Source organism: Cherax quadricarinatus, chromosome 21, assembly GCF_038502225.1.
Source record: "Cherax quadricarinatus isolate ZL_2023a chromosome 21, ASM3850222v1, whole genome shotgun sequence".
NCBI classification, from domain to species: domain Eukaryota; kingdom Metazoa; phylum Arthropoda; class Malacostraca; order Decapoda; family Parastacidae; genus Cherax; species Cherax quadricarinatus.
Genome location: NC_091312.1, coordinates 5,018,542 through 5,034,737, shown reverse-complemented (window position 1 = coordinate 5,034,737; position 16,196 = coordinate 5,018,542).

Below are 16,196 nucleotides of genomic sequence, written 5' to 3'. Positions count from 1 at the left end.
TTTGCATTAATGGGGAGAAATCAGAATGGGGGCACATCATAAGCGGTGTTCCTCAAGGGTCAGTGTTGGGCCCGTTGTTGTTCACAATTTACGTAAACGACATAGATGAGGGAATAAATAGCAACATAAGCAAATTTGCTGATGACACCAAAATAGGCCGTCCAATTCATTCTAATGAGGACATTAGAGCAGTCCAGGATTTGAATAGATTGATGCAGTGGTCGGAGAAGTGGCAGATGTAGTTTAATATAGACAAATGCAAAGTTCTAAATGTTGGACAGGAAAATAACCATGCCACATATAAACTAAGTAATATAGATCTTAATATTACGGATTGCAAAAAAGGATTTAGGAGTTCTGGTTAGCAGTAATCAGAAACCAAGACAACAGCGCATAAGTGTTCGCAATAAAGCTAACAGAATTCTTGGCTTCATATCAAGAAGTATACATATACTGTAATAAAAGTCCTCAGGTTGTTCGATTCTATATATCTTAGGTTAGGCCTCATTTAGACTATGCTGCACAGTTCTGGTCACCGTATTAAAGAATGGATATAAATGCTCTGGAAAACGTACAAAGGAGGATGACAAAGTTGATCCCATGTATCAGAAATCTTCCCTATGAGGAGTGACTGAGGCCCTGAATCTGCAATCTAGAAAGGCGTAGAATTAGGGGGGATATGATTGAGGTGTATAAATGGAAAACAGGAAATAATAAAGGGGATGTAAATAGCGTGTTAAAAATACCTAGCATACACAGGACTCGCAGCAATGGTTTTAAGTTAGAAAAATTCAGATTCAGGAAGAATATAGGAAAGCACTGGTTTGGTAATAGAGTTGTGGATGAGTGGAACAAACTCCTGAGTAACATCATAGAAGCTAAGACATTGCATAGTTTTAAAAATAGGTTGGATGAATACATGAGTGGGTGTGAGTTGGACCTGATTAGCTTGTGCTACTAGGTCGGATACCTGCCTCGCATAGGTCAGTAGGCCTGTTGCAGTGTTTCTTCTTTATGTTCTTATATCTATGTCTGATATGAGGATGAGGAACAGGATGGGGGCAAGTACTGTGCCTTGTGGAACAGAGCTTTTCACTATGGCAGCTTCCGATTTAACTCTGTTGACCACTACTACTTGTGTTCAATTGGCTAGAAAGTTAAAGATCCATCTCCACACTTTGCCGGTTATTCCTTTAGTACTTATTATGTAATCTGTTTACATAATACAATTTTTTTTTACCTTATCAAGCTGGAAAGGATTGACGAGTAACGTTTAAAATGGTCTCTAGTTATTTGGCCCATTCTATACTGTTTCTCATAGGTGCTTTGTGTTAATGGATTTAAGGATGCTGGGTGTTAGCCAGGGACTGTTCAGTCTCTTAGCTGTGATCTGTTTAGTTTTCTTTTAGGGAAATGCTTGTTAGAGAGGTAGTGGGCTTTTTTTTTTAGAAAATTATTAATACATTTATTCGTGTCTGCATATGTTTCAAGCTCATTATGCCAGTCAACATTATTCATAGCTGTTATAAAGTTATTAACTGCTGTCTCGTTATGTAGTCTTAAGGTAGCTTTAGTAATGTCTTGGGGCAATATACCTAGGTTGGTTATGAGAAAGGTAGGGTAGTGGTCTGTGGTGGTGTCTGTGATTATGCCTGATTTTAAAGGGGATATGGTTTTAGTCCAGATGTGGTCTAATAAGGAGATTCTTGTAGGTTTTGTTATTGTTGGTAGCAACAAGCAGTTGCTCATAGTGTTTGTGAATTCAGTTACTTGTTGGTCCTGGTCATGTAATAGATTTATGTTGAAATCTCCTGTGAGCAGCAAGTGGTCTGTGTTCATATGTGCATCAGCTATCATGTTTCCTAACTTTTCACTAAAATGGTTAATGTTTGACTGTGGTAATCTGTAGATGTGTATCACTGAGGGGTTTTTGTAGGTCTTTTGATTTAAATCAAGTTATAATATATTTTCCATGTTCGTCATTTGTGCAAAAATTATTGATACATTCAAGTTGATCTGAGTAGTATATAGCTGTTCCACCCCCTTGCTAGTCTGTCCTACAGTCGTGTATGGCTGTGTAACCAGGAATGGCATAGACATCTGTAGTACCAGGCTTTAGCCAGGTTTCTGTGAGGGTGATGATTGACATACTGGTATGCAGGGAATTGAGTAATGATGTGAGGTCATTGTAATGTTTGCTCAAAGATCTGACATTGTAATTAAAGACAGTTATGTTATTGTTGGCTCTGAGTAATGTCTTTACTTGGTTTGCTGTAAAATAATTACAGTTGCTGTTTGATTCATGTAAGTCATTTAATAAAAGGTTGATATCAGGATCAATGCCTGTAATCATAAGATTGTGAGTGACTACAACTAGACTTTTGAACAAAGTATTATGTTAAACTTAATAATTATGATAAACTAATTTATCTTACTAACTAATGGATTGTTACAAGTAGTTTTAAAAAGATAGAGATATAGTTTACTCTTAATATGGTACAGATTTGTTGATTTGATATTGAATGGTTGTAGTTTTAGAGTTTAACAAAAGTTGTAGATTTAGAATAGAAGTTTACTGAACAATAAAATTGCTTAGTACCGGAAGTGATAATTAAATTAAAAGTCTGCAGGTAATGGTAGTTATAAAGAAATAAGAGAAAACAAAACTAATACTTTATAACAGTAAGCAAGTAATGGTAAATTAAAAACTTTACTAAAGTAAAATGGACTGATAGTAACTATGGTATTAAATATTATTTTAGCACATAATAGTAATTAATAGTATTTAAAAAATGGGTTGCAAAATGGACAGATAGTATTTATTAAATAAATTTTAAGCAAGTAATATTAATTTAAGAAAAATACATAATATAAGGTGGCTAATTCTTACTAGTTAAATCACATATACTGATGTAGTTGATTTTGATTATTAAGAGATGTTACTGTGAAATTTGTACAATAATGGAACAAAACAAACACTACAACACAGACTTATGGTTTGTACATTGTTTAATCAGTCTCTAAGATTAGTATCACAAAGGAAGCGTGATAGTTCATTCTCATTTGTGATAGTACACAGTTGGCATACATTTGTTTTCTTCACAAGAATTTTCCCCGTCCCTTGTGAAGCTTTGGTGGATTTTGTCAGTATTCTCCCGCTTAAGTTTTCTGACTATACAGGAGGTTCTGCCGTTGTTTGGTTACACACTCGTTTATGTATACCTCTTTCTTTGCTTTAATAGATGCGCTAATATATATACATATATATATATATATATATATATATATATACATATATATATATATATATATATATATATATATAGATACATATATATACATATATATATATATATATATATATATATATACATACATATATATACATATATATATATATATATATACAGACATATATATATATATATACATACATATATATACATATATATATATATATATATATATATATATACATACATATATATACATATATATATATATATATATATACATATATATACATATATATATATATACATATATATATATATACATATATATATATATACATATATACATATATATATATATATACATATATATATACATATATATATACATATATATATATACATATATATATACATATATATATATATATATATATATACATATATATACATATATATATATATATATACATATACATATATATATACATATATATATACACATACATATACATATAAATATACATATACATATACATATATATATACATATATATATATATATATATATATATATATATATAGATATATATATATATATATATAAATATATATATACATATATATATAGATCTAGAGATATATATAGAGATATATATATATATATATATATATATATATATATATATATATATAGATATATATATATATATATATATATATATATATATATATATATATATATACATATATATATATATATATATATATATATATATTATTGGCTTAAATGGCAATGCTCTTCTTCCCAAATAAAGCAACCGAAAATTTCTTTCTAATAATTTCGCAAAAATCATTGAGCCTAACAAAAAGAAATATATTTCATTGTGTTTGTTTATTATTAAATTATTGTAAACTTATCTAAAATATATTTAGTTGAATTAACATAAATGAAAAATATATGTTTAAAAGTATAAGAGAATTTTAGAAAGGACTTAATTTTAAATGAGTTCTTGCTAATTGGCCAATTTTACTTATTCAGCAAGATATATTGTAAGTAGTAGGTTGGTAGACAGCAACCACCCAGGGAGGTACTACCGTCCTGTCAAGTGAGTGTAAAACGAAATCCTGTAATTGTTTTACATGATGGTAGGATTGCTGGTGTCTTTTTTCTGTCTCATAAATATTCTAGATTACAGGTACGTCTTGCTACTTCTACTTACACTTAGGTCACACTACACATACATGTACTCGTTTATTTATACACACTCATCTGAGTTTTCTTTGATGGGGAGAAATCAGAATGAGGGCACGTCACAAGCGGTGTTCCTCAGGGGTCAGCGTTGGGCCCGTTGTTATTCACAATTTACATAAACGACGATGAGGGAATAAATAGCGACATAAGCAAATTTGCTGATGACACCAAAATAGGTCGTCCAATTCAATCTAATGAGGACATTAGAGCACTCCATGATGATTTGAATAGACTGACGCAATGGTCGGAGAAGTGGCAGATGCAGTTTAATATTGACAAATGCAAAGTTCTAAATGTTGGACAGTTAAATAACCATGCCACATATAAACTAAATAATGTAGATCTTAATACTACTGATTGCGAAAAGGATTTAGGAGTTCTGGTTAGCAGTAACCTAAAACCAAGACAACAGTGCATTAGTGTTCGCAATAAAGCTAACAGAATTCTTGGCTTCATATCTAGAAGTATAAATAATAGAAGTCCTCAGGTTGTTCTTCAGCTCTATATATCCTTGGTTAGGCCTGACTTAGACTATGCTGCTCGGTTCTGGTCACCATATTACAGAATGGATATAAATGCTCTGGAAAACGTACAAAGGAGGATGACAAAGATGATCCCATGTATCAGAAATCTTCCCTATGAGGATAGACTGAGGGCCCTGAATCTGCACTCTCTCGAAAGGCGTAGAATTAGGGGGGATATGATCGAGGTGTATAAATGGAAAACAGGAATAAATAAAGGGGATGTAAATAGTGTGCTGAAAATTTCCAGCCAAGACAGGACTCGCAGCAATGGTTTCAAGTTGGAGAAATTCAGATTCAGGAAGAATATAGGAAAGCACTGGTTTGGTAATAGAGTTGTGGATGAGTGGAACAAGCTCCCGAGTACAGTTATTGAGGCTAAAACGTTGTGTAGTTTTAAAAATAGGTTAGATAAATACATGAGTGGGTGTGGGTGGGTGTGAGTTGGACCTGACTAGCATGTGCTGCTGGGTCTGGTACAGTGCTCCATCCTTGAGTGGGGATGACCAGACTGGGTGGGTCATTGGGATAATCCGGGGGGTGGGTCATTGGTCTAATCCGGGAGGAGGGACATGGACCTGCTCCTCATGGGTCAGTAGGCCTGTTGCAGTGTTCCTTCTTTCTTATGTTCTTATGTTCTTGGTCTTATTACTTTTCCTTCTATATCCATGGGGAAGTGGAATAAGAATCTTTCCTCCATAAGCCATGCGTGTTGTAAAAGTCAACAAAAATGCCGGGAACAATGGGCTAGTAACCACTTTTCCTGTAATAATTACTAAAAAAAATAATAATAAGAAAATTGTCAAAGTGGGAAGTCTGAATGTGCCTGGATGTTGTGCGAATGATAAGAAAGAGATGATTGTGGATGTTATGAATGAGAAGAAGCTGGATGTCCTGGCTTTAAGTGAAACAAAGCTGAAGATGGTGGGAGAGTTTCAGTGGAGAGGAATAAATGGGATTAGGTCAGGGGTTTCTAATAGAGTTAGAGCTAAAAAAGGAGTAGCAATAATGTTGAAGGATAAGCTATGGCAGGAAAAGAGGGACTATAGATGTATAAATTCAAGGATTATGTGGAGTAAAATAAAGGTTGGATGTAAAAAGTGGGTTATAGTAAGCGTATATGCAGCTGGAGAAGAGAAAAGTATAGAGGAGAGAGAGAGAGATTTTGGGAAATGTAGAGGGAATGCGTGGGGAGTTTTGAACCAAGTGGGAGAGTAAGGGTGGTTGGGGATTTCAATGCTAAAGTGGGTAAAAATGTTGTGGAGGGAGTAGTAGTTAAATCTGAGGTGCCAGGGGTAAATGAAAATGGGGAGCCTTTAATTGAGCTATGTGTAGAAAGAGGTTTGGTAATAAGTAATACATATTTTATGAAGAAGGGGGTAAATAAATATACAAGGTATGATATAGCACGTAATGAAAGTAGTTTGTTAGATTATGTATTGGTGGATGAAAGGTTGATGGGTAGGCTCCAGGATGTACATGTTTATAGAGGGGCAACTGATATATCGGATCATTATTTAGTTGTAGCTACAGTTAGAGTAAGAGGTAGATGGGAAAAGAGGAAAACGGCAACAAGCAAGAGGGAAGTGAAAGTGTATAAACTAAGGGAGGAGGAAGTTCGGGAGAGATATAAGCAACTATTGGCAGAAAGGTGAATTGGTGCAGGTATGAGTAGTGGGGAGGGGGGGGGGTGAAGAGGGTTGGAATAGTTTTAAAAATGCAGTATTAGAATGTGGGGTAGAAGTTTGTGGTTATAGGAGGGTGGGTGCAGGAGGAAAGAGGAGTGATTGGTGGAATGATGAAGTAAAGGGTGTGATAAAAGAGAAAAGGGTAGCTTATGAGAGGTTTTTACAAAGCAGAAGTGTTATAAGAAGAGCAGAGTATATGGAGAGTAAAAGAAAGGTAGAGAGAGTGGTGAGAGAGTGCAAAAGGAGAGCAGATGATAGAGTGGGAGAGGCACTGTCAAGAAATTTTAATGAAAATAAGAAAAAAATTTGGAATGAGTTAAACAAGTTAAGAAAGCCTAGAGAACAAATGGATTTGTCAGTTAAAAACAGAGTAGGGGAGTTAGTAGATGGGGACATGGAGGTTTTGGGTAGATGGAGAGAATATTTTGAGGAACTTTTAAATGTCGACGAAGAAAGGGAAGCGGTAATTTCATGCACTGGCCAGGGAGGTATACCATCTTTTAGGAGTGAAGAACAGGATGCGAGTGTGGGGGAGGTGCGTGAGGCATTACGTAGAATAAAAGGGGGTAAAGCAGCTGGAACTGACGGGACCATGACAGAAATGTTAAAAGCAGGGGGGAATATAGTGTTCGAGTGGTTGGTATTTTTGTTTAATAAATGTATGAAAGAGGGGAAAGTACCTAGGGATTGGCAGAGAGCATGTATAGTCCCAAAAATTATAGAGGAATAATTTTACTGAATATACCAGGAAAAGTATACAGTAGAGTTATAATTGAAAGAATTAGAGGTAAGACAGAATGTAGGATTGCAGATGAGCAAGGAGGTTTCAGAGTGGGTAGGGGATGTGTAGATCAATTGTTTACATTGAAGCACATATGAGAACAGTATTTATTTAAAGGTAGGGAAGTTTTTATTGCATTTATGGATTTAGAAAAGGCATGTGATAGAGTGGATAGGGGAGCAATGTGGCAGATGTTGCAAGTTTATGGAATAGGTGGTAAGTTACTAAATGTTGTAAAGAGTTTTTATGAGGAGAGTGAGGCTCAGGTTAGGGTGTGTAGAAGAGAGGGAGACTACTTCCCGGTAAAAGTAGGTCTTAGACAGGGATGTGTAATGTCACCATGGTTGTTTAATATGTTTATAGATGAGGTTGTAAAAGAAGTAAATGCTAGGGTGTTCGGGAGAGGGGTGGGATTAAATTATGGGGAATCAAATACAAAATGGGAATTGACACAGTTGCTTTATGCTGATGATACTGTGCTTATGGAAGATTCTAAAGAAAAATTGCAAAGGTTAGTGCATGAGTTTGGGAGTGTGTGTAAAGGTAGAAAGTTGAAAGTGAACATAGAAAAGAGTAAGGTGATGAGGGTATCAAATGATTTAGATAAAGAAAAACTGGATATCAAATTGGGGAGGAGGAGTATGGAAGAAGTGAATGTTTTCAGATATTTGGGAGTTGACGTGTCAGATGGATTTATGAAGGATGAGGTTAATCATAGTACTGATGAGGGAAAAAAGGCGAGTGGTGCATTGAGGTATATGTGGAGACAAAAAACGTTATCTATGGAGGCAAAGAAGGAAATGTATGAAAGTATAGTAGTACCAACACTCTTATATGGGTGTGAAGCTTGGATTGTGAATGCAGCAGCGAGGAGACGGTTGGAGGCAGTGGAGATGTCCTGTCTAAGGGCAATGTGTTGTGTAAATATTATGCAGAAAATTCGCAGTGTGGAAATTAGGAGAAGGTGTGGAGTTAATAAAAGTATTAGTCAGAGGGCTGAAGAGGGTTTGTTCAGGTGGTTTGGTCATTTAGAGAGAATGGATCAAAGTAAAATGGCATGGAGAGCGTATAAATCTGTAGGGGAAGGAAGGCGGGATAGGGGTCGTCCTTGTAAGGGTTGGAAGGGGTAAGGGAGGTTTTGTGGGCGAGGGGCTTGGACGTCCAGCAGGCGTGCATGAGCTTGCTCGATAGGAGTGAATGGAGATGAATGGTACTTGGGACCTGACGATCTTTTTGAGTGTGAGCAGGGTAATATTTAGTGAAGGGATTCAGGGAAATCGGTTATTTTTATATAGCCGGACTTGAGTCCTGGAAATGGGAAGTACAATGCTTGCACTCTAAAGGAGGGGTTTGGGATATTGGCAGTTTGGAGGGATATGTTGTGTATCTTTATATGTATATACTTCTAAACTGTTGTATTCTGAGCACCTCTGCAAAAACAGTGATTATGTGTGAATGAGGTGAAAGTGTTGAATGATGATGAAAGTATTTTCTTTTGGGGGATTTTCTTTCTTTTTGGGTCACCCTGCCTCTGTGGGAGACGGCCGACTATATATAATATATATATATATATATATATATATATATATATATATATATATATATATATATATATATATATATATATATATATATATATACACGTTATCTGTACGTCCACATCAGGACTCGAACATGCAAACTCTGCATTAGAGTACACAGTACTTTACCACAGAGCGAGACCCCAGATAAGTATGGGCACCTAGCCTTAGCTAGACCACGTTTCCCCGTACCCTGGAGCACCAGGCTTGTTTTCACAGTTATCTAGAGTCTGGCGTTGTGCATAAAGTACTGTTTACTCTGATGCAGAGTTTGCAGGTTCGAGTCCTGCTGTAGATGTAGAGATAATGTTTGTAAATAATTTTTCATGCTTGCAAATTGCTATATTAAATATATATATATATATATATATATATATATATATATATATATATATATATATATATATATATATATATATATATATATATATATATATATATATATAATTGCCCTCTTATCCTTCTTTTCACTTCACAGGATGTCGAGGTACAATAAGTTGATTAACTTCTATTCTCATAAGGAGTCAAAAAATCACAAGTAAAAATTTATGGCCTTTATTAAATTGTTCCTTAAAACATATCAATAATAAAATATTAAGCTTTTCTCTCGTATCTTACAAGTGCGCAATTATTTATGGAGAACTATGTACAGGACCTTAAGGATTCATTACCCATTACACAATAAAGTTATTAGTTATTACCCGGAGGTTTTCAGATCACAGGTTAATATATCATTAAGTTGACATGGGATGTCATATACAGATAAGTCCCCCACGAGCACTTTGAGTATGCTCTAAGGAAATACTGCTCTTTTACAACAGAGGACTTCCAGCAATGCACCTTGAGCTGTAGATCGGCTGGTACTGACTGTAGTAGGGGAGGGGTGACCAGATATAAGGTAGGTCACGTGACATACGCTTAGAAGGTGAGCGTGTTAAGCAGAAACTGGCTGTTACCAAGTGCTTCACATGTTGCACTGTTACACTTAACCTAAATAACTCATATGAGGCCACAGATAATATTATATAGTCATTTACCAAGCTGCGACAGGCCAGGACTCGACCCTGCGAACCTTGTACTGCCTCCAGAGACAGCACAATGCACGCATCACCTTACCACTGACACTACAAAAACCAAGCACACAGCACGTAACTATGTGTTTGCCTTGGTCCGAGGACAGTCGTGGCAGTGGTATCTCAAGGATTAATTTCAGCCTCATCCTGTTTTAATACCCGCCTCAACAAGCAGTCTATATAGTAATAAAATCACGAAACAAGTGATTTTAAATAATTTACCAAACTGCGGCAGGCCAGGACTCTACCCTACTACTACTACTATTGCTCATTCGTCTCTCGACCTCCGGGGAGAGAGGACGCACGCCTAGTAGCTACTCCTGCCCTCTGGTGGTGACCTTTAGCGACTGGAAGGCAAAATGGCGTATCGAGTGGGTCAGCGGATCAGCACTGTTTGTATACAGCTGGTACGTGGCATGCTCACTGGAGAAACGATGAATACATTGCTACCCGCCATCATCAGAGACGTCTATGGTGTCCCCAACGATGAAGTATATGGTGTAGCCTTAAATGGGATGACCAGAGTATTCCTGAAACTGAATCGTACCGGCGTCTACGACAGACATGTTGACGAGTACCAGGAGAGGAAGGTGACTGTGAACTCGGCAGTGGACGTCGTCTTGCACGACGTATCTAGGTACTATACGTGGGTGAAGGTGAGAAACGTCCCTTTTGAGGCGACTGTGTATAGTATACAGGAGGTCTTCAACAGTTATGGTAAAGTTCATTCAGCTACGATGGGAGTATGGAAAGATGGGCCATACGAGGGTTCTTTTACCCTCAAAATGACATTGGCTAGGCCTATACCGTCCTACGTCATGCTAGTGGGTTACAGGACGCAGGTCTTTGTGCACTATGCCGGCCAGAGAAGGACCTGTCGATTATGTAGCTCCTACGACCATATGGCAGTACAGTGTCCTAGGAGGCAGCCTACCAGGGCTCCTGGTACATTGGCAGTGGAGCAGTGGCCTTGTGAGTTGATGCCAGAGTTGGGAGAGGAGGAAGCAGGGACGAGTGGTCGTTGGAGTGAAGAGGTTGATCGGGAAGTACCGACGGTCGGTACCTGTGTTACACTCCCGGTAGGCTCGGGGGCGCAGACAGGACCGTGTGGGGCTCCATCAGGAAGGAACGATGTTCCTCAGGAAGATTTACTGGAGGACGTGTTGAGAGGATTTTTGGACGGGTCGGGGACCTCCACCTTAAGTGCTGCCGAGGCTGATGTGAGGGAGGAACAGCAGTCTGTGGTACAAACATTGTGTTGAACTCGCTTAGAGCAAGTGGTGGAGGTGGAGGTCCATCAGGAGCATTTGTCAGATGAAGACGTGTGTGGGTAGTGGTTCTAGGAAAAGGCCGGCTGGCACGGTTGAGGCCGAGGAGGTACTCACGCCGGGGCAGAGGCCGGGCAAAAAAGCTTGGGCAAAGGATGAGGAGTTGCTGGACCAAAAGGATCTAGTGGATCCTGATTTATGTAGTGAAAGGGTAAAAGGTGGGGAGGGAGCCAGGGGAAAGTCTGGTGAGTCGTCGGGTCGATGCACAGGAAAAGGTATGGTAGGCAAGCCACAGAGGCATAGAGGGAAGCCGCCGTTCTTATAAATTTCAGGTGTGTCACTCTAAATGTGAACGGTCTCAAGGCTGAGATCAAAACTGTGTGGTTAGTATGGTTCTTACGTAGGTTCCAGGTGGATGTGTGTTTCTTGCAGGAACACAATCATAAGATTGGTAGTGAGTTGTTGTTGCATGGGTATAAGTTGTACGTTAGTTGTGCTTGGCAGTTGAAAGGGGGGGGTGGCAATAGCGATAAAGGAGACCAGCCCCTTGTGTGTCACGGGTTGGGAGGAGGCAGGGGGAAGGGTTGTGCGGGTAGATGGTGTATGGGGTGATAGAAGGGCATGTTTCATAGGAGTGTATGTGCTGGTGTCGAGCAATACACGGGTAAAAGCGGATTTTGTGAGGGAAGACTTATTGTACCATCTGCGGGGATTGCCTGCCATCACGATTATTGGTGGGGATTGGAATTATGTAATTCGGGGCCAGGATGTTGAACCGAGGGGGGCAGGTTGTGTATTAAGTGTTCTGAAGGATGTGTTGAGGGACGTGGGTGTCGTAGATGTTGCAGGGGGAGGAGGTTATATGGTGGAGCACATGTTCATTCGCAGGGGGTATGCTGCAAGACTAGACAGGATTTATGTCAAGCAGGGATTGGAGGTCGGGAGGGTGCAGACTTTTGATGTGGGTTTCTCGGACCATAGGGCAGTGATAGTGGATCTGTCGTGGGAAGGTGCTGTGCATATTTACCCCAGCTATTGGAAGTTGAATGTGCGGCTGCTCAGGGGGAAGGGGGGGAACGGGTTTTGAGGAGTGGTGGAATGGGTTTCGGGGAGCTAGGGATCGGGCTATGGAGCTTGTAGAATGGTGGGAGTTGCGGGCGAAACCTGGGATCGCGAATTTTTATAGGGTCAAGGGCCGTGAGGAAGAGAGATGGAGATATGGTTTGCAGAATTATTTGGAGGGACAGTTGCAGGCATGTTACAGGAGGGGGGGGTGGGGAGGGGGAAGATATAGCACTGCTTCAAGGTAGGATTGAGGAGATTCATAATGAACGTTTTGACGCGATACGTTTTCGTTCAGGGTTGGACGATGTGTTGTGGGGGGATAAACCGACTGGGTATGTGTTGCATAAGTTTAGGGAGCGTAGGAGAGTGACCACGTTATTGCAGTTAGAGACTAGTGCGGGGGTGGGGGATTACCCGGAAGGTGCGGTCCTCATCTCCACTGAGAGTATGAGCATTTATGCAGGTGAATGGTTCAGGAGAAAATGGAGAGAGTGTGGGAGGCGGGGCACCTGGCAGGCGTCTTTCGGTAGGGGGGTTCATAATGCTATAGGAGAAAAGGATAGGGTGGGGTTGGAGGCTGATATTAGTGAGGCTGAGGTGGCGGCCACGGTCTTCAGCATGCACACGGGTAAGGCGCCAGGCATTGACGGTTTGCCTATTGATTTTTATAGGGCTCATTGGGGGTGCATGAGGCATTGTTTAGTTGGGGTTTTGAAAAATATGCTAGATGGACAGAGAATGGGTGAGTCACAGTGTACAGGCATAGTAGTATTAGTACCAAAGAAGGAAGGGGTGCGGGCACTGAGTGCTTTCCGGGCAATTTCCTTAATGTGCGCAGACTATAAGGTGTTCGCAAAGATTCTAGGGAATAGAATGAAGGCAGTTCTCGGATCGCTTTTACACGGAGGTCAGTTTGGGATTCCAGAGAGGAGTATGCGGGATGGACATGGGCACATAAGGGATTTTTTAGAGGGCTGTGGAGGGGGGGTTCTAGGGGTAGATTGGGAGAATGCATATGATTGTGTGGACAGGGTGTTTTTGCATGAGAGTTTGTGTGATCTGGGTTTTGGTGCCAAGGTGGTAGGGTGGGTGGATGCATTGTATGCGGGGGCGATCATGTGTGTGCAGGTGAACAGTAGGTTGGGTTCTGGGATTCGTATGGAGAGGGGTTTGCGGCAGGGTTGCCCGCTTTCACAGCTATTATTTGCTTGTGTTCAGAACCCATTTTATGAGCTTGTAGACCGAGAGTTGTGTGGGAGGGGGTTGAGGGGAATGATGGGGAAGTTGTGGGTTACGTTGATGATACGACGATCCTACTTAGTGGAAGGGAGGATTTTTCAAGGGTGGGTAGAGTCATCGAGAAGTTTGGGGCCGTAACAGGAATGAGGGTAAACAAAAGCAAGTCGATGTTGTTAGAGGTGGGCACCTGGGTAGGCGGGAGATTGGGTCAGGGGTTTGGATGGAATGTTGTGGAATGGATTAAGATTTGTGGGATTTGCTACACAGCAGACAGGCAGGACAGTAGAAAGATTAATTCAGAGGCAGTTAGGGACAGGGCAGTGGGTAGGCTACATGGCCTTCGGGCCAGAGATGTTACGTTGCACCAAAGGGCTGTGATTGTGAATTCGTTGGTATACAGTAAGGTTTGGGGAGCGGCGGCAGTATATCCCTTGAGAAATTGTGATGTAATAGACATCCAGAGGAGGGCATTAAGGTATATATGGGGTTATGGGAGGGCGTGGTTGGGACGTGACGTAGTAATGACTGGGGTGCATCAGGGGGGATTGGGTTTGTTGGCATTGGGGCCCAGGGTGAGGGCAATATACGTCAAGGTGAGATACCTCAGTGAGGGAGGGGTCTGGGGGCTGCATGTGGGGGAGCTGATGAGGGACTTACGTTGTTGGTGGAGTGGGAGGGACCTGGAGGTGTGTGAGAATATGTTGAGGTATATGTTAAGAGTGCGAGATGTGGTCATTTGCGAATAGGGAAGCTGGTGGGAGTTGAGTATCGTCGGGAGACGCTGCAAGGGGTGGCTGTCTTTCCCACATATGATTGGAGGGTAATATGGGAGGAATTTCGAAAGCTAAGAATGCCTGCAAGGGTGAGAGAAGTGATCTACAGATTCCTCATGGGGACATTGGCGTCAAAAGAGGTGTTGAGGCAGATGGGATATGTGAGTGATGCTTCATGTGCGCATTGTGGTGATGTGGAAAATGCTTTCCATGTGGTGTACTTTTGTCCTTTTTTGGAAAATGTAAGGGTGTGGTTGAGGGGTGTTTTTGGATTATTGGGGGAAGGGTGGGGGTCCTTAGGGCTTTACTTTTAGACGTGGGAGGAGTGTCTAATGAGGTAGTGAGGGCGTTAAGGTATATAATGGTTGATTTTTTGTATGTTTCTTGGGGAATGAGGGAGGTGGGGGTAATTTTAGGATCAAGGCCTTAGCGGCGAGTTTTTATAGGTCGGTGGGTAGGAATAGGAGCTTATATGGGGGTCAGTGGGTTGCTCTTTTTCCGGAGAGTTATCGGGGACTGACTGTGGCACGACTGCTACAGTTGGTGCCGGGGAAAGGCAGCAAGGGGTTGGTTTCCGGAGGTGAGTGATGAGTACTTGGAGATGATTGTAGTAAGGAAGAGAGGTGATGGTGGCTGCTCTAGTGGTGTATGTGAGATAACATGATGTAAGGCCTGTCTGTGTGAGAGCCTTTGTGTGTGTGTGTATGTGTGTGTGTGTGTGTGTGTTGAGTGTGTGTGTTGTTGCATGTGGTGTGTGTGTGGTGTGTGTCTGTGTGTGTGACTGTGTGTGTGAGTCTGTGTGTGTGGGTGGGGTGTTCTGTTATTGAAATGGGGCTTCTGTGAGAGAGGTGGAGGTTTTTTGGTAAGATTTTCTTGCTTCTGTGGGTTCGCCAAGACGTCCTTTCGATACTTTTCAAAGAAGGACCAAACTGAAAATATTTAGGAAATAACGAGCTAAGAATTATTTGTGTTGTAAAAGATGCGGGGTTTGTTTTTGTTGCCCCAGAGACTGATGTTATGATTCCTATCCTATTTAACAACTGTAGTACGGGCGAGGTGCCTGCGTGCACCAGGCTCGTGTATTTCCTGTATATTTAACTTTATCAATGTTAGATGTTCTGTGTACGAGAGTGGGCATTGTACATTGCCCTATTCAGTATTCCTTCCTGTTTGGAAGTTAATGAGGTAGGAACGTATATACACACGGATTAAGGATATATTTCACCTGTTCATACTGTGTACCTTGTGGGTGATGGGAGGAGGCACACATCTTAAAAAATTGTTTCTTATAGAGTATGCAAAGTTCCATATGATGTGTAATTGGGTTATATGGGGTGTGGGGAGTACGATTTAGTCTCCTCGAAAACATTGTCAGGGGGTTTAAGTTTTCGAGAATCTATGTACGTAATATGTTACTATACAAAACAATTGTATGAGAAATGATTTGGTGTATACTTAATGTTTTGTATATAAAGTTTTTATACAAAATATGCATAAGTGTAACAGGTTTTGTTTTGTAGTTTTTTTTGTTAAGTAATGCGCATGTGTAGGTTCTTCTGTTTCATTCCTAGTTAGGCTTATTTTTTCTCAGTGTTGAGCCTCTTTTTGTTAAGTTTTATGTATAACAACATGTAGGTTGTATACTGTGTCCTTAAATAAAAATATAAAAAAAAAAACTACTACTGCTACCACTACCACCACTGCTACAACTGCCACAAGT